This window comes from Arvicola amphibius, chromosome 1 (genome assembly GCF_903992535.2).
Source record: "Arvicola amphibius chromosome 1, mArvAmp1.2, whole genome shotgun sequence".
Taxonomy (NCBI): domain Eukaryota; kingdom Metazoa; phylum Chordata; class Mammalia; order Rodentia; family Cricetidae; genus Arvicola; species Arvicola amphibius.
In genome coordinates, this window is record NC_052047.1 from 72,593,521 (window position 1) to 72,620,594 (window position 27,074).

Here is a 27,074-nt window from a genome sequence, read left to right on the forward strand (position 1 = left end):
AGCATGCTCAGAACATCAGTCGGGGCTAGACCCCCAAGCAGCAACAAGTCTCCTCATTCATGGTGACTTCTGGAGCAGTTCCAATGCCTGAGGCCAGGGCCAATGAATGCCAAGGTCAAGCTACCCCCAAAGCCTGCAAGAACAAGGGATCCACAGGGACAAGGGCTTGAAATGCAGGCTGCTGCTGTGGAGAATTTATTAACTTTTCCAAGGATGAGAGAGAGAGAGAGTCCTCTCTACCTTTGCTCCTGGGATCTCTTTGCTAGGCATGACCCTGGGATCCCTAATTAGGCTCACATTCCTTAGGAAGCCCTGTTATCCACTAAATGGCAAAGACCAATTTAGCCTGCTCTAATCCCCATGAGAAACAAGCCAGCCGGGCAGACGTAATTAAACGCCAGACTGCCAGCCCCAATCAAGGCATCAGAATGGGAGAAAAGGAGGGGAAATTACTGGAACTGGGGCTTTCTGTTTCTCTTAAAGGTAACAGGTCAAGAAAGATTATGCCTCTGGTACAGTTATCAACAAGTCCATCCCAGCTGTCTCAGCTTTGGCTGGGCTGACGTGAGCTGGCCGCAGCTTTTAAGGCTTTAGTGTTCTCTCTTCCACCTCCATGCTTCTGAGTTTTAGGAGAAGGGGCCGTGGTAGGGGAGCTCGGGTCTCCATTGGCTTCAGGCAAACCACGCAAGGCTTGTCGGGGAAGGCAACAGAATTAAAACAGCCGAGTCTCACTCTACATCCTCTATGCTCCCAACATGGGCCCCAGATCAGAAATCAAATGAGAGTCTGAAAGGACACAAAAGGTGTCCCCTGGGACATCCTGCTTCCACCAGTCTCAACATCTAACAAGGACTGCAGGACAGAACCATGTGTCCAGGGACAGGCAAAACGGTCTGTCTGAAAGTCCAAGGTCAGAGAGGAAGGACAGGACAAGGTCTGCACGCGGGGCTCTTAGGCACACGGGAAAAGGGGACCATCCTAGACCTCCACCATCAGAAGACACCGGGGTCCAGCTAGTGTTTTAACCTTTGTCTTATCTCCCATACAGAAAAACAAAGCTTACATGATCATGGGTAAAATGCTTTCTAAAGAACCAGAAGAAAAGGTAAGCTAATAAACACAACGGCTTCAGAGAAACATTAATTCCTCTAAAGCCATTCTCCTCACTTAGAATGCCAAGGATCAGGTTGTAATTGCTTCAAAATAAGCAGACCCATTTCCACAGGAAAATCCATGCCTCAGACCATAGCCACAGTTTCCCAGGGACTTCGTCATTAGCCCTGCAATGTATCACCAGCAATCACAGCCAACAATAATGAACCCTGGCACTGGTAACTCACATTTTTGTTAAACAGGAAGACTGCCAAGGTGCTGCATGCCTTTAATCCCAGCCACTGGGAGGCAGAGGCAAGAAGAGCTCTGTCAATTCAAGGCTAGCCTGAGCTACTTAGCAATTGCTAGCATGACCAAGGCTATGTAGTGAGAGCCAGTCCTACAAAGGAAAGAAAAAGAAGAAAGGAAAGAAAGAAAGAAAGAAAGAAAGAAAGAAGAAAAAAAAAGAAAGAAAAGAAGGGAGGAGGGAGGGAGGAGGGAGGGAGGGAGGGAGGGAGCGAGGAGGGAGGGAGGGAGGGAGGGAGGGAGGGAGGGAGGAGGGAGGGGGGCGGGAGGGAGGTGAGGGAGGGAGGAGGAAATGATTGCCTCATTAGCTTGTGTTGAGCCAAAGAACCCTGTGCTATTCCCATCATGTCCCACACTTTGTGTCCGTTTGTTTCGGAGATAATGGCCCTACACGGGGTCTCTGCAGAGTCAGTCATTCCCCCATCAAGAGGTAGAGTCAACGTAGATGGAGAAATGGCTCAGCTGGCTCAACAGTTAAGATCAATGGCTGCTCCTGGAGAGGACCAGGATTCTGTTCCACAGCACCTACCTATAACTCCAATTCCAGGGATATCTTCTTCTGGCTTCCTCAGGCACTGCACGAACCCGATACGCACATGCAAGCAAACACACACACATAAACTAAAAACGAATAAATCGGGGCTCTTTTGCTTTTTAAGAGGCCCCATCTAGCCCTTTCTTTTGAATCGGATGTCTTCCTGGTTTGTCCTGTGACCTGTCATGACCAATGAAATCAGGCAATTTAAAAACACTTTTCTTCCTCCTTCTCTTCTCCCTCCTCCTGGTCTTCCTTCTTCTCTTGGGAAAGTGGAAGGGTTAAACTCACACTGAAGCCCAAGCGAGGGTCAAATTCACAGCAATTGTCCTGCCTCGACCCCCTAAGTGCTGGTGTGTGCCAATAAACCCGAGCTGAAATATGGCAGAGCTCGGTCTTAAGGACTGCAACTGTGGCTTCTACCCCCAGCCCATCCATGGACGCAACCAGCTGCCATTCTGAAAGGTAGCCAAAGCTACCTGTGAACAGACAGGCCACAAAAGGACACACTGGGCCATCCAGTCTCTAGTAAAACACTGAGAAAGGCCATGGGGGTGCCCCCTTGCAGTCAGCATCTTAGAGACAGAGAGATCCTTCAACCTATCACATCTCTAACTCTTCTTGAGTCTGTGGTCTCAGCCTTCTGTCATTCATTAATTCATTCATTCATTCACACACTCATCAGCCACAATGATTGATCAAATACCATATTTCAGCACAGCGTACCCAACAATTAGAAAGAAACTGTAGTGCCTTCAGGAATTCAACTTAAAGCAGGATGCTAAAGGAAACTTTAAGACATTTTTGTACAAAATGTCTAAGAATAATGTGATGTAAATTAAATACGTAAACAACAGTAAATAGCTAATAACAGCTCAATAGTCAAGAGTACACAGTGCTCTTAAAAAGGATCCGTTTCAGCACCCGTGTTCCAGTTACTGCCTCTGCAGGTCCATGGGATCCTACACCCTCTCCTGGCGTCCTGGTTTCTGTTGGCACCTGAACTTATAGGTACATACCCATACACAGACATACACAAATACATATAACAAAAAATACATCTTTTTCTAAAATTAAAGTAAAATTAACTATAATTTTTATATCCAACTGGCTAACTTTTCATTTCACATCTTCATATGCTGCAAACACCAACAAATTCATACCATGCGACATTACCCTGCCATCGAACAACACACCCACAACCTTGATGATGCTGTCACTCCGTTCCCGGGCATATTACACCATAAAGAACAACCCACGAGACCCACCTCTGTGCCACCTGACCAGTACTTCGGGCCCAAGATTTCCCCTTTAAAGGTCTCCACAAAGGGACTGGAAATGGAGCACAATGCTGGCCTAGCAGTGGGGGCTCTGTGTTCCAGCTCAGCACTGCAAAATCAACAGTAAACAAGATGCCCTTCACCTCCCTTATCCTGACCCCATTCATTGAAACACCTTCAAGGTCAGGCCACCAACAGACTAGTGAACTACCTCCAGCGCTTTTTAAATGCAAAAGAAGGGAATTTACAATAAGACTGGAATTTCAGATTTTACCCAACCATCTACATTCCACTCATGGGGCTCTCCCAGCCTTCCAGATAGCCCCGCGCAAGTATTTATCATTCCTAAGATCCTGCAAGCAGGGGGATGTTTACAGTAACAGGAGAGCTAAAACGGGGGTGGGGGAGGAGGGTCAGCCTCCTATCCTCCTCCCCACATCCTGGCATGCTTGACCCACACATTGCTTCATTGAGAAAGTGTTGGGGAATTTTCAGGTGAGTCAAAAGTCTGGAAATATACAAAAATGAGCTGTCATCTGTCCCTGGGAGGGAGGCTGAAGGAAGCTCTGGGGCTATTTCTGTGCTCAAGGGAACATGGGGGTGGCCACTTCCTGAATCCTGGCCTAAAATTAATAGCTTTACACAAGTGGCAAAGAAACTTGATTTTGCAAGTTAAAATTCTGAGGACTAAAATGTGCACTCATTTGGACGCTGCTGCTTGAAAAGGAGGTGGTGGGTGGGGAGGGGGGATTCTTCTAGTAAACCTCACCCTAAAAAGTGGCTGGAACAGAATACTGCAGCAGCTGGACCATAAGCAGAATCACCCCATCTCAGGGAAGGTCACCCTATAGACACCACAAAGCTGCCCTGAGAACACACCGTCATAACCCAATAAGCTGGCTGTCCACAGGCACAGGGTCCACAGCACAGAGCAGCACTGGAAGTGGGAACTACCCAGAGGCAAAGTGAAGTATTTGGAAGTCTTCCGGGAATGGAGCCTTCCCCATCCAAGGATAAGCCTTTAGAGACACCACCAAAGTGTCCTGCCCAAACAGGACCGAAAAAAGTCCTGCTAGGGGAGGAGAAGGTCAGAACGTCTTTCCCAGGCTAAACTTACGCTCTGGAGGGCAATGCTGGGAAGAGCCTCTACTCAGAGATGGAGCAAAGCCCTCTCCCCCGCAACTGGACCAGGGGAGTGTTCCCAAAACGGTCAGAACTTCTCTGACACGTGTTTCCTTGGGGAGCACACTGATGAACCCCACAGTATCTTTAATGTGTAAGGAGAGCATCCTGATGGCTTCCTAGCTGGATGCTGCTCGCCATCCTGTGACTGAAGGGAAAATCTCCCCAACGAGAAGAGAAGGGAAGTGAGGGGAGAAGTAGCCACCAGCAGGGCTTCTCACCTGTAAAGAGGAGGAGTGGAGTCTGGGGAGAAAAGGAACAAGAGGTGTCAGTGGACTCCAGATGCCATGGGCTTAGACAGGAGACAGCCATAACAAGCAAGGAGAAAGCAAGGCTAGCAGGAACCCAAGAGACATAGGACTCCCATAGAGGAAAGCCGGTGTCAGCAAGAAGACACTGTTCCTGGGCTGGAGAGATGGCTCAGCGGTTAAGAGCATTGCCTGCTCCTCCAAAGGTCCTGAGTTCAGTTCCCAGCAACCACATGGTGGCTCACAACCATCTGTAATGGAGTATGTGCCCTCTTCCGGCCTGCAGGCATACACACAGACAGAATGTTGTACACATAATAAATAAATAAATAAATATAAGAGGAGGAGGAGGAGTTGGAGGAGGAGGAGGAGGAGGAGGAGAAGAAGAAGAAGAAGAAGAAGACACTGTTCCTGAGACCAGAAAAGCAGGAGGGATGGGAGGCAGAGAGCTAAGCATAACAGCAAGAATTTCCCAAGTTGATAATTGTTAGGTCTCAAAGCCTGTGACAAATGCTGAGGTGCCTGTTTAACATACCAAAGCAGATCCCTTAGTTCCTACCTGCTACAGGGTATGGCTGGCAATACTCTGCCCCCTACCCTAAACTTCTCCTGCCCAGGGGCTGGGCCGCCCTTCCCCCAGAGGCTCTTCCCTATAGAATCCAGACATTTTGGTTAGCCACACCTTTGCTACCTTTGCCCTATTGGCTGCTGCCCCTCGTTCCACTACCTCCTTGCCCTCTTCCCACAAGGCCCTGCTCAGTCTAGACATGTCCACTCTGGTTACCCTCTCCCATATATCTATAGTAAACTTTCTCCTCCACCGTCCCTAGGAGCAGTCCTCTCCTTTCTTTTCCTTTCTCCTTCTTTCCTTTTTCATTTAGTAATGAGTACAGGAATATGGAGGAGGCATGGAAGCCAGCCAGTGTCACCCTTCAGCCTCTGCACCCAGAAGATATAAACCTTCACCATGCAAGCCCAGTCAGGTCTCCAGAGAAAAGTGAGAGATACTAAAGACCGTACAGCAGTATCACCCATAAGCGAGTTGGCCTGGGAAACAAGGATGCAGGCGAGTCCATGGGAAGAGTAGAGACATTCATATGCATAGCAGGAAAGGACACACACACACACACACACACACACACACACACACTAAATAAAGGAAAGGAAAGGACGTGACTGCTCCTAGGTGTGTGTGTGGTGGAGGAGAAAGTTTATTTGTAAATAAAAGGGAAAAGCATAGCCAGAGGCAGACACATCTGGGAAAGTCCAGAGTAGACAAATGACCTTGAGGCGTGTGAGAGGGGAGAAGAGGAAACCAGGTGCAGCAGTTGGGATGCCAAAGGTACAAAAAAAGGGCAGGGAACCAAAATGTGGGGAAGGCCGGCCCAGTCCCTGGGCTGGAAAGTTCAGGATAGAGGGTGGGGTATTCAAGACACACCCTGTAACAGGTAGGGACTGAGAGATGTGGAGAAAACCTGGTGTCCAGGTCTGCTTTGTCAAATAGGCAGCTCAGCCATTTGTCCCTGGTTTGAAACTTAATGCCCATGGACAAGGACGTGAATATACACACATACACACTTCTTAAAGAAGGGGACAGAGGCCTGCTCTTCAGGAACTTGCAGCAAGCCCTAGCATGCACCCAGGCGAGGACTCTAATCCAGGCAGTCACTCTGGCTGCACAACAAATGGACCAGGAGCACAAAAGCCTCCCTGTAAACAAACCAGAGCTGACCATGCAGACAACAATGCAGGATCCTGAGGCTGAGAGAAAATGGCAGTACGCGAGGTGGGCAGTCCATAGCCAGTCTGACAGAGGTCTTGAGATGCCAGAAGCCAGATCAGGGTCTTTGACAGTCTTTAGAAACAACCTCTGACTGAGACCTAAATGAGACAAGCAAGCAGCATTCTCAAGAACTGAGAAAGCACACGTGCCTTTCCTACCTAAAGGCACGCTTTTAGGATGCTACTCATCTCCCACATTCCCTGGAAGTGTCCCTAACCATGCCTCAGGAAAGTCCTTCAGCTGCTGACACTGCAGGGCTCCACAGTACCTCCAGAGCAGGTTCTTTCAACCTTCCTAATGTTGCAACCCTTTGATACAGTTCCTCATGTTGTAGTGACCCCAACCATAAAATTACTTTTGTTGCTACTTTATAACTGCAATTTTACTACTGAGCCCTGTATCAGTTCCTAAGGCCACCGGAAATACGGGAAATATGTGTTTTCTGATGGTTGCAACCCACAGGCTGAAAAACGGTGTTTCAGAGGAACAAGAGAGAGCTCCCAAAGAAGCCACAGGCCTGGGCTAGCAAGGGGACTGAAGTCCTCTTCCCAAGGCTCTCGGGAAGGTGTTCTTGCCGTAATTTCGTGGAAGAAGACCAGACTAACACAGGTAGAATTAGAACTCAGACCCAGAATTTTCATAAAGGTCCTCAAAGGTCTCGAGATTGCTTCATATAGCAATACATGGGAATTTCCACTTTACAGTTCTGTTCTCAACAACAAAAACAAAAAATGGCCAGGCCAGAACTAATGAATGGAACAACCTATCACTAAATTCAGGTAGCGAAAGATATAACCAGAGGGCAAAACATAGTCACCAAGTATCTACATTTGAGGGACAGCTGTTCACAGCTGTCTTGAGTTCTGTCCCCCTACTCTAGAACCAAGACCTCCAAGACCCAATGTCCTACCACGTTCTGTGGGGTCCCAGGGCAAGTGGTCATGTGCTTGTTATTCTCATCACACACACATGCATGTGCCCACACATGCACACGTGCACATACACACACACACAAGATGGCATCTGTTTTAATAATTGCCAGTGTCCTTCCTTACTAGCAACAACCTGTCTACAGGAGGTCAGGTGACATCTACTGCCTTGTACCCTTCCCCAGTCACTGTCACACAAACACCCCATCCATGGCCTATGACCAGAATGGATCTCAACCAACAATTATACTTGCTTGAAATGGTCAAGCTGTAAGGGTCAGCAGGGAGCTTTCTTCCTTAGGACACCATTGAGGGAAACAGGGATGGAGCAGTTTCCCAGGGAACTTCACTAGTTCTAACTCAAAACAAAACTACCTGCAGCTATGGTGTGCCCTCGCTGACATCAACCGATCCTCTCGAGATCCCATCAGGGTCTGTAGGAAGGTAGTTTCTCACTGCGAAGACTCTTAAGATTCCTCAAGATACACGGCCTGACCCAAACCCAGTGAAGGACACAAAGGCCTGATGCCGTCTCTACCAGACGTCCAGCTTCCTGCATACAGGCAACCACAGCCAATAACAGATTACAGCCAAGCAACCCGATTAAAGAGCAAATTGGTACAGATTCACTCCAGAGATCTACCTAGATCTACTTTATCTGTTACAACGCAACGCAGACTGACGACTTCTGATGAATCAAAACGGTAGTTTTTAAAATCCCGGTGTTAGTTTAAGGCAAAGGTAGTATCTCAAAAGAGCACATACCCCTGCGTCACTTCGCAACCAGGATGTGCTCTGAGAAATGCGGTGACGCAAGACTGTTGCTGTGCAAACACCACACCATGTGTTTGCACGACCAGGATCGCTACAGCATCACCAGATGACGCAAGCTCGCGGACCACCATCAGACACACAGCCCACTGTTGACCAGAGCATCATTATGTAGTACACGCCTGCCATAATTCCTTTTTGGCCCATTGTTGGGGCAAGGAAAGTAATCCTCTACAAACACTACTTAAATATAGAACCTTGTTGAAGAGCAAACATGTTACCACAAAGACATTTACACTGTTAACTACACAAGACAATATAGTCGTTCTTGCTAGTCTGGCCACCCATCATAGCCAGCTTCAAAGCCCTTGGTTAGCCAGTGTGGGGAGTCACACCTATAATCCCAGCGCTTAGGAAGTAGAGATAGGGGGACTGGCATGAATTTGAGGCCAGTCTGGGCTACACAGTGAGTTTCATTCCAGCCTTAGTTAAAAAGTAAGACCAGACCCTGTCACAAAAGAAACCATAAGACAAAACAAAAAACAGCAAAATGACCTTGGTTTCTTCTCCCTGTCCCCATCCAGTGAAGTTCCAGAAGTTCACAATCAATGGCCTTGCCTGGGGCTCAGATTATATTGAGTTTAAAAACCTAAATCTTTATACACAGGGCAATTGCTGACTCTGAGGTGAGCTCAGAGCACACATGAGGCTTCCCTAGGGGCAAACCATCCCCTTGTCCAGGGTCTCAGAAGAGCCCTCCCTCTCAGGAACAAAGCCTCCAGCTCTCAACACTTCAATGAGTTTCCTCAACAAAATGGGTGAAAGAAAGCCAATGAGGATAGCCTCCCTGAAAAAGGCCCACCTAGGGGAGACGAAAGTGTCCTTCAAAGGGCAAAGTTTAAAGATCCTTATGGCTTTTCTCACACCAGTGATGACTTGAAGCAAGCAAGATATGGATGGACAAATGAACCATTGTCATCCAGACTAGAAGAGCCAATGATGCTAAAAGAAACTAGACTGTAAAACCATGAAAAACATCAAGAGAGCGTATAAAATGTGTACTGTGGAGAAGTGAAACCAATCTGAACGGTTGCCTGCTCTAGGATTCTAAAGATGTGATACCCTGGAAAAGGCAAAATTATGGAGACAACGAAAAGACTGGGGGTTATCAGAAGCCAGGAGAGAAAGGGAGCCCAGGAGATTTTTAAGGCAGGGTAGATACTCCATATTATACACATTCTGTACTCTACATTTAGAATATGAGTCGTGGCTTAAATACGAAATATCTCCAACAGGCCCACATGCTGTGTTTGGCTCATGAGCTGACGGTTGAGTTTGGAGAGGTAGAGGAAGCTTCAGAGGATGAAGCCAAGCTGAAGGAAGCAGGGCATTGGAGACTTCTGAAGCATATGCCTGGTTCCCAGTCCCTTGTACTCCACTTCCTATCCACCAGAAGTTAGATGGTGTCTCCATCACATTCCCCCACCATCATGACCTGTCTCACTGAGGCCCATAGTCAACAGAGCCAAGAACAGTGGGCTGAACCTGTAAAATCAGGAACCAAAATAAATCCTTTCTCCTTTAAATTGTCTAATGTCAGGTATCTTTGTCACCGCGATGAGAAAAGCAACAGAAAACAACACCAAGAAAGAGTCCTACTAAAGATTAGACTCTGGATGGTAACAACGCCTCGATGGACACCACTGGCTGCAACAGAGATGATTAAGGTGGGAGAGGTTGTGTAGAACCACAGAGAATTCTGCCCACTTTCCTTTCAATTTCACTATGAATGCATAAACACCCAAAGAATAACTTCAATGGCTTCTAAAAACAATTGTAGAAGGTGGCTGTAAAGCTGGCAACTCAGTGGCAGACCATTTGCCCAGCAAGCCCAAAACCCTGCATCCCCTGCTCAGGATATCCCCTACCCCCCACTCCCCCCACCCCGTCCCACACACACCAGCTTCCCTCTCTCTAAAACACCGAGCACACATGCTGAAGCAACGCAGAGAAGCGTCCCTTGGCAGACCCAGGCTCCCAAGTGGTCCTCTGGAATTGTCCTGAAGTCAATGCTGTACCTGGGCCCTGTTCAGCATCTGGCTAGAGCAAAACTCAGAAGTGTTTGTTTATTGATTTGCCCGGCTTAAAATTCAACTACTTCCATGACTGGGACAAATGGTGGGGAGTCTAAGTGGAAGAAGGCTGGCTAAACGCTGAGCTGGCAGCATGGGCCGACCATCTCTCAGGGAAGTGCCATCACCTGGTTCCGAAGCTGCCACCTTCAAGAACAGAAGCCCTCAGTGTCAGGTGGCAAGGAAATGGCCATGCCTGAAGGTTCAGCTCTTCTTTGTTACTTTTGGGGAGCACCGACTGACTTACATTCTTCCTGAGCATACACCACAAGCCAGTTTCATGAAAGACATTACGTGCCTCACGTCACTCTACAACACTCTGCTATAACTGTTATAACTGCCCATCCCAGCTTGAGATACAGGCACTGAACCTCAGAAAGTGTATCCATCCCAGCTTCAGATACTGACACTGAACCTCACAAAGTGTATCCATCCCAGCTTCAGATACAGGCACTGAACCTCAGAAAGTGTATCCATCCCAGCTTCAGATACTGACACTGAACTTCAGAAAGTGTATCCATCCCAGCTTCAGATACTGACACTGAACCTCAGAAAGTGTATCCATCCCAGCTTCAGATACAGGCACTGAACCTCAGAAAGTGTATCCATCCCAGCTTCAGATACTGACACTGAACCTCAGAAAGTGTATCAGGAAACGGGCAAACACACACACAGCGCAAGAGCTCAGCTCCTAACGGGTCGGGGCTTTGATTTTTGTTGTTTTAATGAAAAATGTTTTGCTTGATTTTTTGTTTGTTTTTTGTTTTGTTTTTGTTTTTATTTTTTACTAAGTGAAATTGGCTCATTTTCCTAGGAAAATATCTGGGTCCATCCCTTCTACTCCTTAGGGTAGGGGATTATTAGGTGGACACCCTTATCTTCAATGCTAATGCCCGAGCAAGCACCGCCAGTTCATTCTTTCCTGAATGTTCACAGTGTAGCCACCCTGCCCCAGGGGGGAATCACCTGGACCCTGTCTGGTGCTCTGGAGCCTGAGGGGGTTAAGTCCAGATACAAGACAATGAGACAGAGCAGGGACATCCACAGCTGAGGGCTTAACATGCCACAAAGCAAGAACTCACATGGCTTCCTTTTATACCTCAGAACATCACCTGCTCCACATAGTCATACCTATCTGTGGCAGCCCAGTCCTGCGTATGACGCTGAGGAGCAACAGGATGGAGGGACACACGCTAGTCCTGCCATAGCCTCTGTAGAGGACTGGACATCTTTGATGGGTCAGAGACAGAATGAAGCCAGGCAGGCAAGACTGAGGACGGCCTAGAGGCTGAGGGCTCGATGGAGCCTTGGCACTAGGGACTGGTCCTTCGTGAACTAAAGCAAGGGCTGACTGCCAGGACCCCATGGCTGCTCAGTGCTGTCCCAGGTGTGCTCCAGCTCAGCTAACTTGTGTTCAGTCTTCATGGGGGAATCTCTGCTGATCCCTGATCCTAAAGTGTGACTCAAGACATGGGCAGACATCAAAATAGCCAATGTCCGTGGCTGCCACAGGCTGCAAAGACATGATCTGTTCTTGTTCACTTCTCGGGGACCATCCCCAGGTCCTCTTCTTCTTTTCTCTTCACAACATCTGCTTTCCTAAAACTTCTGCACTTCTCCTTTCCTTTCCCCTCACGTCAGTGAGTCAACTGAGGGCAGGGAAAAACCAAGTCACGAGGCCCAAACGGCTCAGGGGCTGAAATGAATCAGCTGAGCACCCGGGGAGCAGGACCCTGAGATGCCAAACTCTCAAAGAGATTTCTCATCGTCTCCTTGACTTCCCTAGGGTCACACACAGTGTTATTGTACACCGTGTCTAAGAGAAAGCCATTGCTGTGTGTAATTTAAGCAGTACTGTCTGTCTGTTCCACACAGGGGGAAACTGAGGCTCAGACAGACCTACCTCAGTTTATCCAAGCCATCTTAGAAACAAGCAAATAAACAAAAGCCCACTTTAAACTTAGTGGCTTCAATGACAGGAATTTATGGCTCACGGTTCAAAAGGCTGGACACTCACTCCAACATCGAAGTACAAACAGGCTTAGTGCTAGGTAGGGATCTGCTTTCTGGATCCCCATCATGCCTTCCTGCAGTCTCTATTTGATGGAAAGGGAAGAAAACTTTCAGGTGTCTCTGTGAAAGGGGCACTAAGCCCACTAATCATAAGGTCCCACCCAACAATACCCAATAACCTCCCAGAGGCTCCACCCCCTAGAGACACTAGGACCACACTAGAAACACAGCAGGTAGACTGGCCTAGTTTCAGGCCAAAAGCCACAAGGAGATCAAAGGCCAGGTCTCTTCCTCCGTTCACCCACATGACCTTGAATAAGGGACATGCACAGGAAGATAGAAACCTCATCTACCACACTGGGGCTTCTATGTTTCCTCACCATGTCTCGTCTCCCTACTGTGACTCAGTCTTCTTTATAGAACCTTCCCTCCACATCCTCAGTACTAATGGAGCAACCACTGGCACAACAGATACCTAAGACTGTGGCGTTAACCGAACAGAACAGCGGTCATGACACTGAACTCCATCACACGCGGAACATACGCTGCAGGGACCCTTCCTAGCTCTCACCCTCAGGAACCACTGAGGAGGGTCCATGGGGCACACGTCACCCTGTCAGTACAAGACAGACGACGTCTAACATGGGAGCCAAGTCTAAACCTTCACCAAGCTTTCCGATTTTCCAAAGCCGCATTCAGGGAGGCTGCACAGTGATCCATATACACAGAGCAGTAAAGGCCCAAAGCCAAGGAGTGAGATCTAAGACATACAAGCAAGGACCCCGAACTAACAGATGTAACGTGGGACAAACCACACTCCAGTTCCTGAAAGAAATGCTTCCCAGCCACTAAGCTCTGCTGGGCTGCTGGGAATTTATGGTTCTCAATTCCCTGACACCACAACTCTGTGTGTGGAATGAGAAGGTGCTTTGTTACTACTGGTGGCATTCTCTCATGCTACTCAAAGCCATATTAAAAACTTTTTTTAAAAGAATGTGGCTACATTTCCCTCTGGCGGGCTCTGATAGCAGGAAAGCCTACTCATCTCTCAGCAGACTGCCAACTTCTGGGCTTAGCAATGCCATATCAGTTATACTTAAGACTTCTGGATGATGCTTTGAAGTAGTCAGAAATGGAGAGAAAGATGCAGGCTCACTGCTGCAGCTCAGGTCAGAGGTGACTAGCCTAGGACTAGAGCCAGGAGATGGAGTGGGTGGCAAGACAAGCACTCAGCCCTTTGATCACACTCCCACCAGTGACAAGACATGTGCCCTGAGGACAAGGGCCACCATAAAGAGACACACCACCGGAAAGGCACACTGAAGCCCCTGCATGGGAAGGGAGCCTCTCCCGAAACTGACTGGCCCCACTCAGCACTGCATCCCTCATTCCAGATGCCATTGCGGCATGGTTCCTTTGACCAAAGGTGGGTGGCACACAGAAGTGAGGCTAAGATAAACCAGGGTCGGAAATCAGTCCCACGCCAGGGCGTGTGACCAGGTGGAAGAGGACCCTCTCCAACATAGAGCTGAGGGAGAAGGGCAGGCAGAGCTGCTCCGTGCTACCCCACTGGGCTTGGGAAAGCTTCTGAGTGACCTCAAGAAAGAGAGGCAGGGCCGGGCGGTGGTGGCGCACGCCTTTAATCCCAGCACTCGGAAGGCAGAGGCAGGCGGATCTCTGTGAGTTCGAGGCCAGCCTGGTCTACAAGAGCTAGGTCCAGGACAGGCTCTGAAAAAGCTGCAGAGAAACCCTGTCTTGAAAAACCAAAAAAAAAAAAAAAAAAAAAGAAAGAAAGAAAGAGAGGCAGAAGCTGAAGAGGGTAGAGGGTGCTGGTCCTAAGCTATCTAAGGCATCTAGCAGCAGCACTGAGCAACCCTCTCTGCTCTCTGCGCGTTCTAACTATGCCCATAGAAGACTTAAAAGACAAGTCATTTATCTCTGGAAAGAGCCCTACGGCTAAGACCATTCATTTTGCAACTCTGTGGGGGTACTTGTGTGTATGTGAATATGCGTGCCTATGTGTGCACAGGGCACATGGATGACTGTGAGTACACACGCATGTACATATGAACAAAATGAGTGTACTCATGTGGGGTATGGTGTTTTGAATAGGTATGAACCCCACTGACTCGTGTGTTTGAATGCTTAACCCATAGGGAGTGGCACTAATAGGAGGTGTGGTCTTGTTTGAGTAGGTGTGGCTTATTGAAAGAGGTGTGTCACTAGGGTTGGGCTTTGAGGTCTGCTAAACTCAAAGACAGTGCATTTCCTGTTGCCTTTGGAGCCCTGCTCTCATCTACCCCTCTACCACGTCTGCCTGCATGCTGCCACGCATTGCCATGATAATAATGAACTAGACCTCTGAACTGCAAACTAGCCCCAATTAAATGTTTTCTTTATAAGAATTGCCATGGTCACGGTGTCTCTTCACAGCAAAAATCCCTAAGACATGGGATGTGTACACATAAATATTTGTGTGTGTGTGTGTGTGTGTGTGTGTGTGTGTGTGTGTGTGTGTAGAAACTCTGCCCTTCCTGGTCCTCACATAGAAAACATGTATGTGAAGTCATGTAGTTCATGGTATCCTTAAATTTTCTTTCTTTTTTTTTTTTTAAATAAATTTATTTATTATGTATACAATATTCTGTCTGTATGTATGCCTGCAGGCCAGAAGAGGGCACCGGACCTCATTACAGATGGTTGTGAGCCACCATGTGGTTGCTGGGAATTGAACTCAGGACCTCTGGAAGAGCAGACGATGCTCTTAACCACTGAGCCATTTCTCCAGCCCTATCCTTAAATTTTCCACCACAGCCTCTAGTTCAGAGACTGAAGACAGGATGGAGACCTGGGAACAGCATGAACAACATCAGCAGAGCCCATCTCTCTCGTCCTACAGCCAGAGGGACGGACAGCTTGCCAGAACCCCTGACAGTTTGACATCAGCAAGGTTTTGAAAGGCTGGAGTCACACTGAAGAGCAGCCTCAAAGCGAGGAAATCCAGAGCCGTAGGCACAGAAAAGGGGAAGAACCATAGCTACATCCTCGGCACCTTCCTCTCTAGGCCCCTCACTTCTCTGCTCATCATTGGCAAGGAAGCTAGGCCACAGCAACCAGGGGACCACCTGGCTCTCAAGCACTCTGGGGACACAGACACTAGGCCTAAAGATCCCTACTCCAGGTTGCCCAGGTTTTCACCAACCACAGTGAACAGCTTACTACCCTCAAAGTTAGCCAGCATGCTCCTCTAGGCATGCTAGACACGCACCCTGACTCTTTCTCTGCACCTCTACCCCATGAATAGATGGCAACACACAGAGAAAGTCGGGATCACTCATCGCCAGGAAGGAGCTGGTGGTATAGCCATTTTGAAAAGGATGATTGAGGCCTTATCTGAAATCAAATTCTTCGGAATTATTTTCTATAATTAAAAACATGGATTTCAAAGTTCTTTCGGTTTGCTCTTGAGATGAAAGTTATATGCCGCACTCAGCAGTATCTGCCGGCCGGCCTCTTTCCAGCCGGTCCCAGTTGGTCCCAGTTCCTTTCCCTCGCTGCGCTGCCCTCCCCCTCCGCCCAGTCAGTGCAGACCAGCTCCACCAGGAAGTCCCACAGGAAAGCCACGGAACGCTTACCTGGGCTTCACATTTCTTGTGGCAGGAATACTTGCAGGCTGGAAGAAAGAGAAAGAATGTCTGTTAGTCAGGCAATCTTAGGTGATGCTTGCCAGGTCTCCCTCCTTGAGAAAGTGTAGCAGGCAGGCTGGGGAAGGAGGTCTCTCCCCGACAAGAGGCGGCTGTACACCGAGAAGGCGAACTGAGACCAAGGTGACACCTAAGAACCGCGTTACAGCATGGGCTCGGCACGCACCAGGACTTGGCTCCAGTTCCCAGAGCAGGAAAAAGAAGAAAGAGAGCGAAAGTTCAGTCAGTCGAGGCAGAAATTTATCAGGAGTGGGGTCCTAAGAAGACAGGTTTTTGAAAAGGTTTCATCCAGTCAAGCTGAAGAAGGCAAGTAGAACCCGGGGAGCAGAAGTCCTCTGCGCACACACAGAAGTTATAATTTATCCCTAGGGAAAGAAGAGGAGAAAGAAGAAGGGAAGGAACAAAGCCCCAGGCATTTATTTGATCAGAGCCCTCCCAAGAGGGAAAAAGTCACGAGGTCATTTGATCTTGAGGTCATTTGGTCTCGCAGGTTTTCACTTCCGGGAGACCTTAGCGGGCACTGTCAAAATAAATTCATGTCTAAATTCCGACAGAGGAGTCCTTCAACAGGGGCCATTATGTGAGCAGAGCGGGTCCTGTGTCACGGGAGGCCCCAACAATGCAGATGGGGTGCTGGAACCAATGTGGATTTCACAGGCCCTCCCCTCGGGCCCAGAGGCAGCCCGCAGCGGGGCCTCAAGGAATAAAAGGCAGCAGCAGCAGCATGGTGCAGTGACAAGGCCAGACATGGGAGAGAGGGCAGGAAGAGGACGGTGGGAAATGAAGCCACTGCATCTCAGCCCCCCCACAACCACTCCCGGGGGCATCACAGGGGCCTAGATGCCTTCCCCGGGGCACCTGCCTGAGACCTTCTGTCTGTGTTCTACCTCTCCAGGAGGGCTGCCCAAGGCAAATCCTAGGATCTCTTGGGACCCCTGTGCCCCCTCACAGAACTATCGATGTCAAATGGAATCCTTCATGGGCCCCTGCTCTCACACTGCAGGGTAATGCCCCAAGCAGAAATGGGCAGAGCCCAGACAGCAAGGCCTCAGAGGTCAGAGAGACAGAGGACCAAATCTCAGCTTGGAGCTGTTAGCCTAGGAGCTCAGGAAACCTTCCATCCTGCTTTCTAGACAATACTTAAAGGTTCACAGAGGGTTAACTAAGGCTGAAACAGAAAAACTTGCCCAGGGCCTAGGCATTTGTGTACCCCAGGAGTTAACAACCTATTTAGGTCTTTATCTGTGTGTAATCTAGATTTTTCAATCGTCTGCCCAAGCTTTTTGAGATCTGTTAGAATACATACCACAAATATTGATTCTTCATCTTCTAATCAGCACAACACAGGATTGTGATCAGGGATTTCGAAATCAAGAAAGATTTCCACTGGATAACAACAGGACAACCACGAGAGTTTCAAAACCCAGACAGAAGCGCGCCCAGGCAGAGGAAGGCAGGCAGAAAGTACTAAGGTAGGAGAGGCAGCACAGCCCGGGAGCGGCTGATGACTGGGCCAATCACATGACAGGCAGCCTCTGAGATGACCTTAATAATTCCAGCCTCATGCACAACGAATCACCGCTGTCTGCATGTTAGAGCAAGGCAGCGGAGGAGATGCTGTGTGATTCCTGCCACTTTATGGGGCCACTTCAGCAACCCTGCAGAGCTGCCAATTTGGAAAGAAACTGAAGCCACCAGCCAGCACGCAGCACTTGGCCAGTCCGGCTGCCAACTCTGTGAGCGTGATGGCTCAGTGACAGCAGACACCAACCTCGACCAGGCCTTCAGTGATGGACAGTCTCTGAGAAGAAGCCTCGTGTGGATGGCTTGGTCCACTAAGTCTTACATTCCCAAACCAAGACGCAGTGGAAAAGAGCAGATGCTAACAGTTGTCCCAGGGCATTGAGAGCATGTTCACAGCCCAGTGAAATTTAGACATCACTGTCCCTCGTTCAGGGCTGTCACATGCTTGCTGCCTTACAACCATCCCAGAAAAAGAGCCAATGTCAGATCGCCCACAGGGAAAGCTCAGCCACCTCAGCACCAGCTCAAGATCTTCAGTGGGCCCACAATGACAGCTCCCCACATACCCCTGCCCACCTCAGTCTGGTTCCAGTGTTGGTTCTGACTATCCTATGCTTGCCTGTAGGACCCACCCAGCTACCTTGGTGCCTCTGACCCTAAGGCTTGTGGTGTCAGATCATCTTAAAGTCCATCGCTCAAAGCGGGCTGTTGTGTAGCATCCGATTCTACCCAGGGCAACACGAGTGGACCACACAAGGGCAACTCACACTTCAGTGTCTACAGCATGGAACACACAGGCATTCCTAAAAACTCATCAGATCCCAGCAAGAAGCCATTAGTCTTTGCTTCTTTTACTGAGGGCAGGTCAGAGTCTGGATGAATCCTGACGACTCATTCATACATCAACTGTGAACCAATCATGACCTGCTGCAGCCACGCTGGTAGAAGCCCACCGCAAGCAGGCTGACACACAGCAAGGATCTTGTACCTAGCAGCCTTTGGTCCCCCAAGTGGGGAAGGTGCCAGCAAATGGGACCCCCCCCAAATCACTAGAGCTCACCACCAACAGGCACGCAGGCTCCCAAAGGCAAGGGTTCCCTCAGTCAATCCCACCCATCTGCCCATCACGTTTTGATTTAAATACTGCGTTTTTTTTAAATTACTACTATACTTGTTCTCTAACAATTTCAAGAATGTATTTAATGCACTCCAATTACTCTCTGAACTTTAGCAGAGAGTACAGTTAGCAGCTGCCTACTAAATAAATGGTCATAAACTACTAAGAATAAATGGATGGAGCTGCAGAAATGGCTCAGTGGTTAAGAATACTGGTGTTCTTCCAGAGGACCCAGGTTCAATTCCCGGCACCCACATGGGAGCGAATAGTTGTTTCTAACTTTGGTTCTAGGATTTCTGGCATCCTCTTCTGACCTCATTGGGCATGAGACACACATATGGTGCACAGATAAACATACAGGAAAACACTAATACATATGAAATAAAACTAACTAAATCTTTCATTTATCACCTAATTAAAATTTCTAAAAAGAAGGAAGGAAAGAAAGGGGAAAAAAATCTATGGTTGTGGTTGTTCTTGGGACAGAGCCTCACTTTGTAGCTAAGGTTAGCCTCAAACTTATGGCAAAACTACCGCCTCAGCCTCTCAAGCGCTGAGATTTTTGGTATTTAAGTTACCACATCTGGCCAAAAGAAAATCCACCACTCATAAATCCTTGACTTCTAGCCTTTCTAATGGTATTCCCTCAGGCTGTGATTCTGCCTCTCAAGCCATTAGTGGTGGATTAAAATCGAGGAGGTATAAGGTTATATTGTATAAATATGTACACTACAATTTCTCCAGGACTTCTTCACAATCATCCATGGGCAAGAGTTCTGTCCATCCTAAAGACAACTGGAGGCTGAGTGCCCATATCCTAAATCCTTGGAATTAAGAGTTTTCAGATTTGGGGACATTTGCGTAGATATTGTTGGCTAACAATTTTATTCCAAAAGCCCAAAGTTTGAAACTGCTCCAAAATCTGAGATACTTTTTGCATCTAAATTTTAGATTTTGGAACATTTTGGTTTTTAGAGTCTTAGATAAACCTATATATTTTTCTCATCCAGAGATAAAAAGTAAAGATAAATTTAAAAATTAAAAAAAAAAAAAACAGTGCTATTACTCATCCGCTTCTGCCCCCTCAGCATCCAAACCAACTTCTTTCTGCTGAAATCACCCAGTATATCCCGAAACTGAAGGACAGAGTCCCTTCAACTTCCTCAAGTGAAAGAGGGCAGGACATGTATCAATGCCACAGTCAGCTGCTCAGAGTCTCACAGATGCCATTTAACAGACTGGCTTCCTCCTCCCGGCCCATGACCTTTCCCCTCAACACCAGGCTCATGGGGCTCAAAGGTGTCCTTTCACTCTTCAGAGTCCCCATAAGCACCTTGAACTCATGGTCCCCTGAGCGCTCCATATGAAACGGCCGTGTGCCTTCTTATCCATCCACTGATTCCACACAGAACCCTATTTCCCAGCTGGCTCGGACCCCTCTGCCACTCCCACACCCATGCAGTGTTTCTCAGAAAGACAGCATGCTCTGAGAGCTTTCACACGCTTGTTCTGAGACTCTCGGGAAGCCTCGTGCCCCTGTGCTGGCCAGTGTCCGCTGCCCTCTGAATGTCTCCCACTTCCTCCTTGCCTACGGAGCCATATTTAGTCTAGCTTCCCCTCACTCCATCCTTGTGTGAGTCAGAGAAAGGTCATCCTTAGACAGACAGATAGATCCTGCCTGGTTGAAGCCAGCGATTGTCAGAGGGGGTCTATAGACCTCTGGGTCCCTCTGACTTCCCAATGGGCTGATGAGCCTAACATATGTTCAGACATCTCTTCCTCCTTTCTCTTGTGTAACACAGTGGGTAAAGTGCTGAGGACTCCGCAAGAATTTGGGAAACAAGATCCACTCCATTCAGTACCAGCAGCTACTCGAGTTAAAAAGCTGCCTTCAGGAATATCCTGATGAAGGCTGGAGAGATGGCTCAACGGCTAAGAGCACCGGCTGCTCTTCCAGGGAGCTTGAGTTCAATCCCCAGCACACACGGCAGCTCACAGCTTCTGTAACTGCAGTCCCATGGGATCCGATCCCCTCTTCTGGTGTGCAGACAGACATGCAGACAAAACAACTGTGTATGTAAATAAATAATTATTTCTCAGGATATCCTGATGTAAAATCTCAGTAGACACCTCTTCACTATTCTGTGAGAGCGGGGGAGGGGAGAGCCTGCAATGAGTATCTCAGCATCCGGGAATGGGACAACCTGGAGCGGGACCATGTGCGAACAGGACCATCCAGCAACAGCACTGATGCAGCTGTGAGCTGTCAGCTAACTAGTGACTTAACTCAGGAACACCATTTTTATTTGAAGGGATCTTGGCATGCAGAATATGAAGGGGCTGCTTGCCAGATTCTTGAAGTGAATCCAAGTGAGCCTGTCACACCAAAGGCGAAACTTCAGATTTCAAGTGGAGATTCTCCTTGCGAAAGGCGAACATCCAAAACCAGGAGCTTGACCATGCAAGACCCTTCCGATAAAAGCACCAGCAACACTACCAACAAATAGAAAGGTTGGTTGGTTTGGGGTGGGTGCGTGCATGCGTGCGTGCATGCGTGATGATTTTTTAAAAGATGCCTCAAGACTACGAAATCTAAGTCAATTGACCGGAACTACCAAATGACCAGGGCATCGTGATACTTGCTATGTCAAAGATCCCCTCAAACACAAGACCATACACAAACAGCTGAAAAAAACGACTGATTCCATTTCAGACTCCACACTGAGAGACCAATCTCTATAAAACAATTCTCTGAGCACCAGAGCACCCTGAGAGGCTGACAGCAGGCCGCGTCGGGGTATCGACACAGGGCCGCGTGAGCTTGCAGCTCCTACACAGAATGCGCAGAACGAATACAGAAGGAAGCAGGGGAGTCCCGCCTACCCACTAAAGAAAAAAAACAGAACAATGTCTCACTTCTTCTTGCGAATGACATTTTTGAGGAAGTCGTTTTTCAGTAAATATATATGAATTACCATATAATAGGTATGTTATTGTTTCTTTTAAACAGTTTATTTTTCGTACCATCTGTTTCCATTTCTATCATGTTAAATGAAAGTAGATATGGATCATATCTACTTGGTCTTCTGAGTGACCGGAAGCAGGGTGACAGTGAAGGCATTTTGACTTACACGAGCAATGACAACCCTAGGATAGATGGTAATTCCATTCATCCTTCTTGGCTGTCTCTTTTAGAACAGGGGAGAGATCCACTTCTGACTGAGGGATAAGCAAATGAACCCAACCCACTGAATTCTATAAAGTCCCTCACTATCTTACAAGACACACAAGAAGGGAAAAGTTCTTGGGTGGCTATCCACTCCGAGAATGGAGCTAGATCTATACAGAGAAAGCTACTGAAGTCAGTCTGCACAGCAGGTGCCCAGGCACACTAACTGCTGTGCTCCGGGTCAACAGCCCCTGCACCTCCTGGCCCAGAAGAAACCCCACACCACTGTCTGACTATGTAGAAGGAGCTGCGGGCTGCGTTCCTGATGCCCAGCTCCTGGCCACCTGGCTAGCTTATGCCCTGAAATAACAACACACAAATTGTATTCATTTAAACACTGCCTGGCCCATTATCTCTAGCCTCTTACTGGCTAACTTTCACATCTTGATTAACCCATTTCTAATAATCTGTGTAGCACCACGAGGTGGTGGCTTACTGGGAAAGATTCAGCATGTCTGACCTGGCAGCTGGCTCCATGGCGTCTGTCTCAGAGAGGAGAGGCATGGCATCTGACTAACTTCCCTTCTTCCCAGCATTCTGTTCTGTCTACTCCACCTATCTAAATCCTGCCCTATCAAAAAGCCAAGGCAGTTTCTTTATTAACCAATGAGAGTCCTCCATCATGACTAGGTCCTATAGGTCTAGCAGCCACAACACCACTTGCTTGACAAACCTTGTCCCAAATGCTCCCAGAGCAACCACAGAGAAAGGCACAGTCACATTCTCGGATCTGCTTTACAAATAATAAATAAAAGTGCAAGACATGGTGGCCCAAGCTCATAATCTTAGCACTCGGGAGATGAGGCAGGAGAATTACACATTTGGGGCCACCTTGTTCTTACAAAGTGGGTTCCAGGCTAGCACATATCTCATGTGAGCCTGACTTAAATATATGGTAAGACCAGAAGCAAAGGCTCTTCTATGTCTGGTGCAGTACTGGGTTCCACCGTCACTAAGCTAATAATACAAACATCTGTCAGAAACTGTACCAAAGTGAAGAGCAACTGTCCCAGTTCCCCTCAATGAGGACCCAATCATCACCTGCTGCCACCACCTCTCTTTCGGTAATGCGACAAGAGACCTGTGATAGCAGTGACCTCTCCGTTTTGAAAAGAAAAATTACCTAGAAAAAAATACATATATATAAAGAGAGGGAGGGAGGGAAGAAAAGAGAGAGAAAGGGAGGGAGGGAGGGAAGGAAGGAGGGAGGGAGGGAGGGAGGGAGGGAGGGAGGGAGGGAGGGAGGGAGGAAGGGAAGATGATAAATAGATCTACAAGTAAAATATAAGTAGTTATTTAGAAAACATGCTGGTAAAGATTTGATATGTGATAATACTTTTTCCACTGGGCGGTGGTGGCACACACCTTCAATCTCAGTGCTCAGGAGACAGAGGCAGGCAGATCTCTGTTGAGTTCAAGGCCAGCCTGATCTACAGAATGAGTTCAAGGATAGCCAGAGCTACAAAGAGAAACCCTGTCTCAAAATTCTCCCCCCACCCCAATAAAAGAAAAAAAGTACTTTCCAGAAGCCAAGGCTAGAAGATACAAAGAAAGCTCTTTGTATAATACAAAGCAAAGATGAGGAGCTCATCCATCCCTAAGAAGCTGACACAGGAGAAACATCACAAGTTGTACCAAGGGAGGCGGGGCAAAAAAAAAAAAAACCAGGTAAACTGCTTAGTCCACAAAAAATCCAACAGCACTAACTGCATGAATTCCAGATGTGGCAACCGGGAAACAGGAGAGGTAGAAATAAGCATTAGCCATAGTAGAATATCTTTGTGACAGAGAGCAGGGGTAGGCACTCAAACAGGCAATATAAATAAAAAGGTGGGTAAGCCTGAAACCTTTACAACGTTTGCATGCTATAAATACCACCAACAGAAGGGGGGAGCAGCGGCATGAGAATTTGCAATATGTAAGGCAGAAAAAGTAAGAAATGTCAATTTGTTTAGAAGTCATAGCCATTAGAAAGTGGCAAATGTTTCTGCCTGGTATACTATCTTAAAGAGGCAGCATTCCTAACATAATGAGAAATAAAGAAAGAAAAAAAAAGTCATCTAATTTTTACACAAAGGATTTGAAAAGCGAGCCTGTTCAAGACATAGAAACACAGCAGACACTTCAGGTAATAGCCACTTAAATTGCATTTAATTGATTGCAAGGTGGAATGCTCAGAAGCTTCCAGGGCCAGGCTTGGAGCCTTCAGCACTCCAGGAGACACTCGAGGGCTTTCCTTCCTGTCCTGGCTCCTGGATTCAGTGCCTGCCTGCACCCCGTGCTCCATGGGAGAGTCCACACAGCATACCTCAACTCCCTAGTCACAGAAGGGTTTGCAAAGTCAGGCGTCAGAATCCAGGCTACCACCGCCATGGCTCGAATCATAGCCTTCTGGCTCCCAAAGGCCTGACGTTGCTATATGTCGTTTTGGAGGGGCTATTCTTCAAAGTGTCTCCAGGAGCCTTGGGAATCCAGGCTACAGGCTGACAAGGTTGTCAAGAGTCTTTTATACAACACTCTACAGATATTTACCAAGTTACAAATGAGCCTGTGAGTGAATCTCTGTCTGCTTTTCATGTTCTCCAACACCCTCTGTGGGAACTCAGAAACGACTTCTTTAGCTGTCCCAAGGGTGGCCCGAACAGCCTTGAGCACTCAGAGAGCAGCACTGGCTGAGCAATAGCGTGGAAATCAGCAACCTTGCCATTTTAAACATGTCCAGATTACAGCTGCTGGGGAGCAGAAGCTTCAATTTTAATAGCCAGGCTGTGCAAAAAAAATTTCAAGCAAAATCTGCCTGCAAAATTGTCCAGCAGGACTCAGAAGTCCCTGGCCTACAGAAACAGCAAAGTCTAACCACCCAAACTTTTAAAAAAAACAGTGGGAAGAAACCCAGGATTTCTTTACAGAAAGCAGGGAGCATTTCAGTCAAAATCCAGAACTGAGGCGAAATAAGAGAGAGAGAGAAAGAGAGAGAGAGAGAGAGAGAGAGAGAGAGAGAGAGAGAGAGAGAGAGAGAGAGAGAGAGAGAGAGAGAAAGAGAAACATGCACTTTGTACCAGATAAGTAATATGAGAGAGATGAGAGAGACAGAAGTTTCTCAGGTGCCTTTTCTCCCTCCTTGTTCTTCTGGAAGATTCTATCATACCACCATGTCTTGTGTTGGAGCAAGTCTGATGGGGACAGAGGTTGTTGAGCCAGGCCAGTTCATCACAGGGGCATTTTAAGGAAGACCATACAGAGGAAACTACGGAAGAGGTCAGACTAGGATTGTCAAGGGAGTCACCTCTAACTGCTTTGGCAAAGTGTTTAGAGTTACCTACTTCCAGTGGATTTGCAAGAAAAGAACAGCTGGAGGAGCCAGGCATTCATCTGCCAACCTGATATAGATTTTCCAGCAGCCTGCTGCCCCTGCGTGCCTGCTGAGTGACATGAGGCATGTGTGAGACTCAACGGCATTGCAGGTGCTCTCAGCCTGGGCAGTGGAGAGGGTGAAGAAGAGCCAATCAGAGTGGCATCTTCACAAGCCTGCTCCTGGAGACGGCCCGCTCCCCAGAGTTTACATTCCTTTCCTCATACCATGGCTACCTTAATACTTTCCTGCACTTGACACCTACCCACTAGACACTGGGCCTTGGGGGTCCTCCTGATTAACTTACCCTATTCTGTGTGGCTTGTCATGAAACCAACAGACTGAACGAAACTGACTTTGACCTCGGTCTTCTCCAAGGTGGAAGGGCCATATCTGGCAATGGTATCGTAATGGCAACGTTCCAAGACAGAGAAGGACATGTGGTGAGACATAGGACGCATACATGTGTGCGTGTATGTATGAGGCATGCAAGCATAACCACGCACCCTCTTACAGAAAGCACCAGTACTTAATCATTGAGGTCCATGGGAATAACTCTGTAAACCCTGATAACAATACCAGAGTCAGAGTGTTTCCACTCTCTTCACATCCACAATGGAGATTAAGAGGGGAGAAACCACCAGGCGGTGGTGGCACATGTGTTTAATCCCAGCACTAGGGAGAAAGAGGCAGGCGGATCTCTGTGAGTTCAAGACCAGTCTGCTCTACAGAGTGAGTTCCAGGACAGGCTTCAAAGCTACAGAGAAACCCTCTCTCCAGAAACCAAAAGAGAGGACAAACCATACTCAAACCACACCCATCACACAAGTGTAATCATACACAAGCATCAACTTGCTCACCCAATGTGGTACAAGTGAGTGCCACACCAAGAGCAGCACGTCTGCTTTGTGCCAGGGACACGCTCAGCACCAAGGTCCCCAATGCAAAGACAGCCTTTCAGTATTCTGGACTTCCTGCTAGGACAGAAACCAAACAATGTTCTACAGCTACTCACTGATCATCTAGACATCAGGAGAGAATCAGAGCAGCAAGGTACCTTCTGAGGAACTGGGGCTTGTGCAGAAGCCCAAAGGATGATGGGAGCTACCAGGAAGCAGTACAGCAACAGCCATGACTGAGCACTGTGAGAGGGTCACTCGGGTGTCTGAGCAAGAGGTGGATGCACACGGGAGGCCCAGCCTCAAAGACCACTCAGGGAAGGATGCAGTCTTCCTAATGGAAGCTTTATGGTTTCCCAGGACCACTCCCCAAAACAGGCCAGAGATGGGAGCTATCAAAGGGCAGGGAGGCGGGTCTCAAAGGCAACCCAGCCCGGACAGACAACGGACAATGCAGGGACACTGACTTAAGAGGGAAGATGCCAGCTCTGCAGTCTGGTGGGGTGAGCAGTGACCTCTAAGAAGGCTACAACAAGCGCAGAGCAGGGAACCAGAGCATTGGAGGGAGGCTGTTCTGGTCACAGTATCTGGTCACAATATCACAGATCCATGCCCCCGGCAGGAGATGCAGACCTGGCAATACAGCGATGCCGGATTCCTCTCCTGAGACGAGCTGGACCTCCCACAGACAGGCTTTGCTGCTTTTATTGAGCCAACAGACTAAGGCCTTGGGCCCTGGCACCCTTTGAAAGTCCACTGCCTCTGGCATTGTGATGTCTCCCGTCCCATGCCTATACTATGCAGAACCTACTGCATCTCCCTAATGCACCTCAGGTCTGCCTGTCTCTGAGCCACCACGCTGCGTGCGGCAGTCATCTCTATGCCTCCCAGGACAACCCAGCTGACACCCCTGCCTGTGGAATTCACAGGGTGCTTCTGAACGCACTGTTGAAGGGTTCCGGGCTCATACATGCAACC

General features: G+C 48.2%; 1 protein-coding gene across 3 annotated transcripts in view; it reads right to left on the reverse strand.

Moving 5' to 3' along the window:
• Positions 1-27,074, reverse strand: part of Tns3 (tensin 3) — a 230,020-nt gene that overhangs the window by 154,998 nt on the left and 47,948 nt on the right. For all 3 annotated transcript variants that reach the window (XM_038325227.1, XM_038325254.1, XM_038325246.1), the window contains exon 3: positions 15,907-15,944. The gene's annotated coding sequence lies outside the window, so the exon portion shown is untranslated. The remainder of the gene's footprint in view (positions 1-15,906; positions 15,945-27,074) is intronic.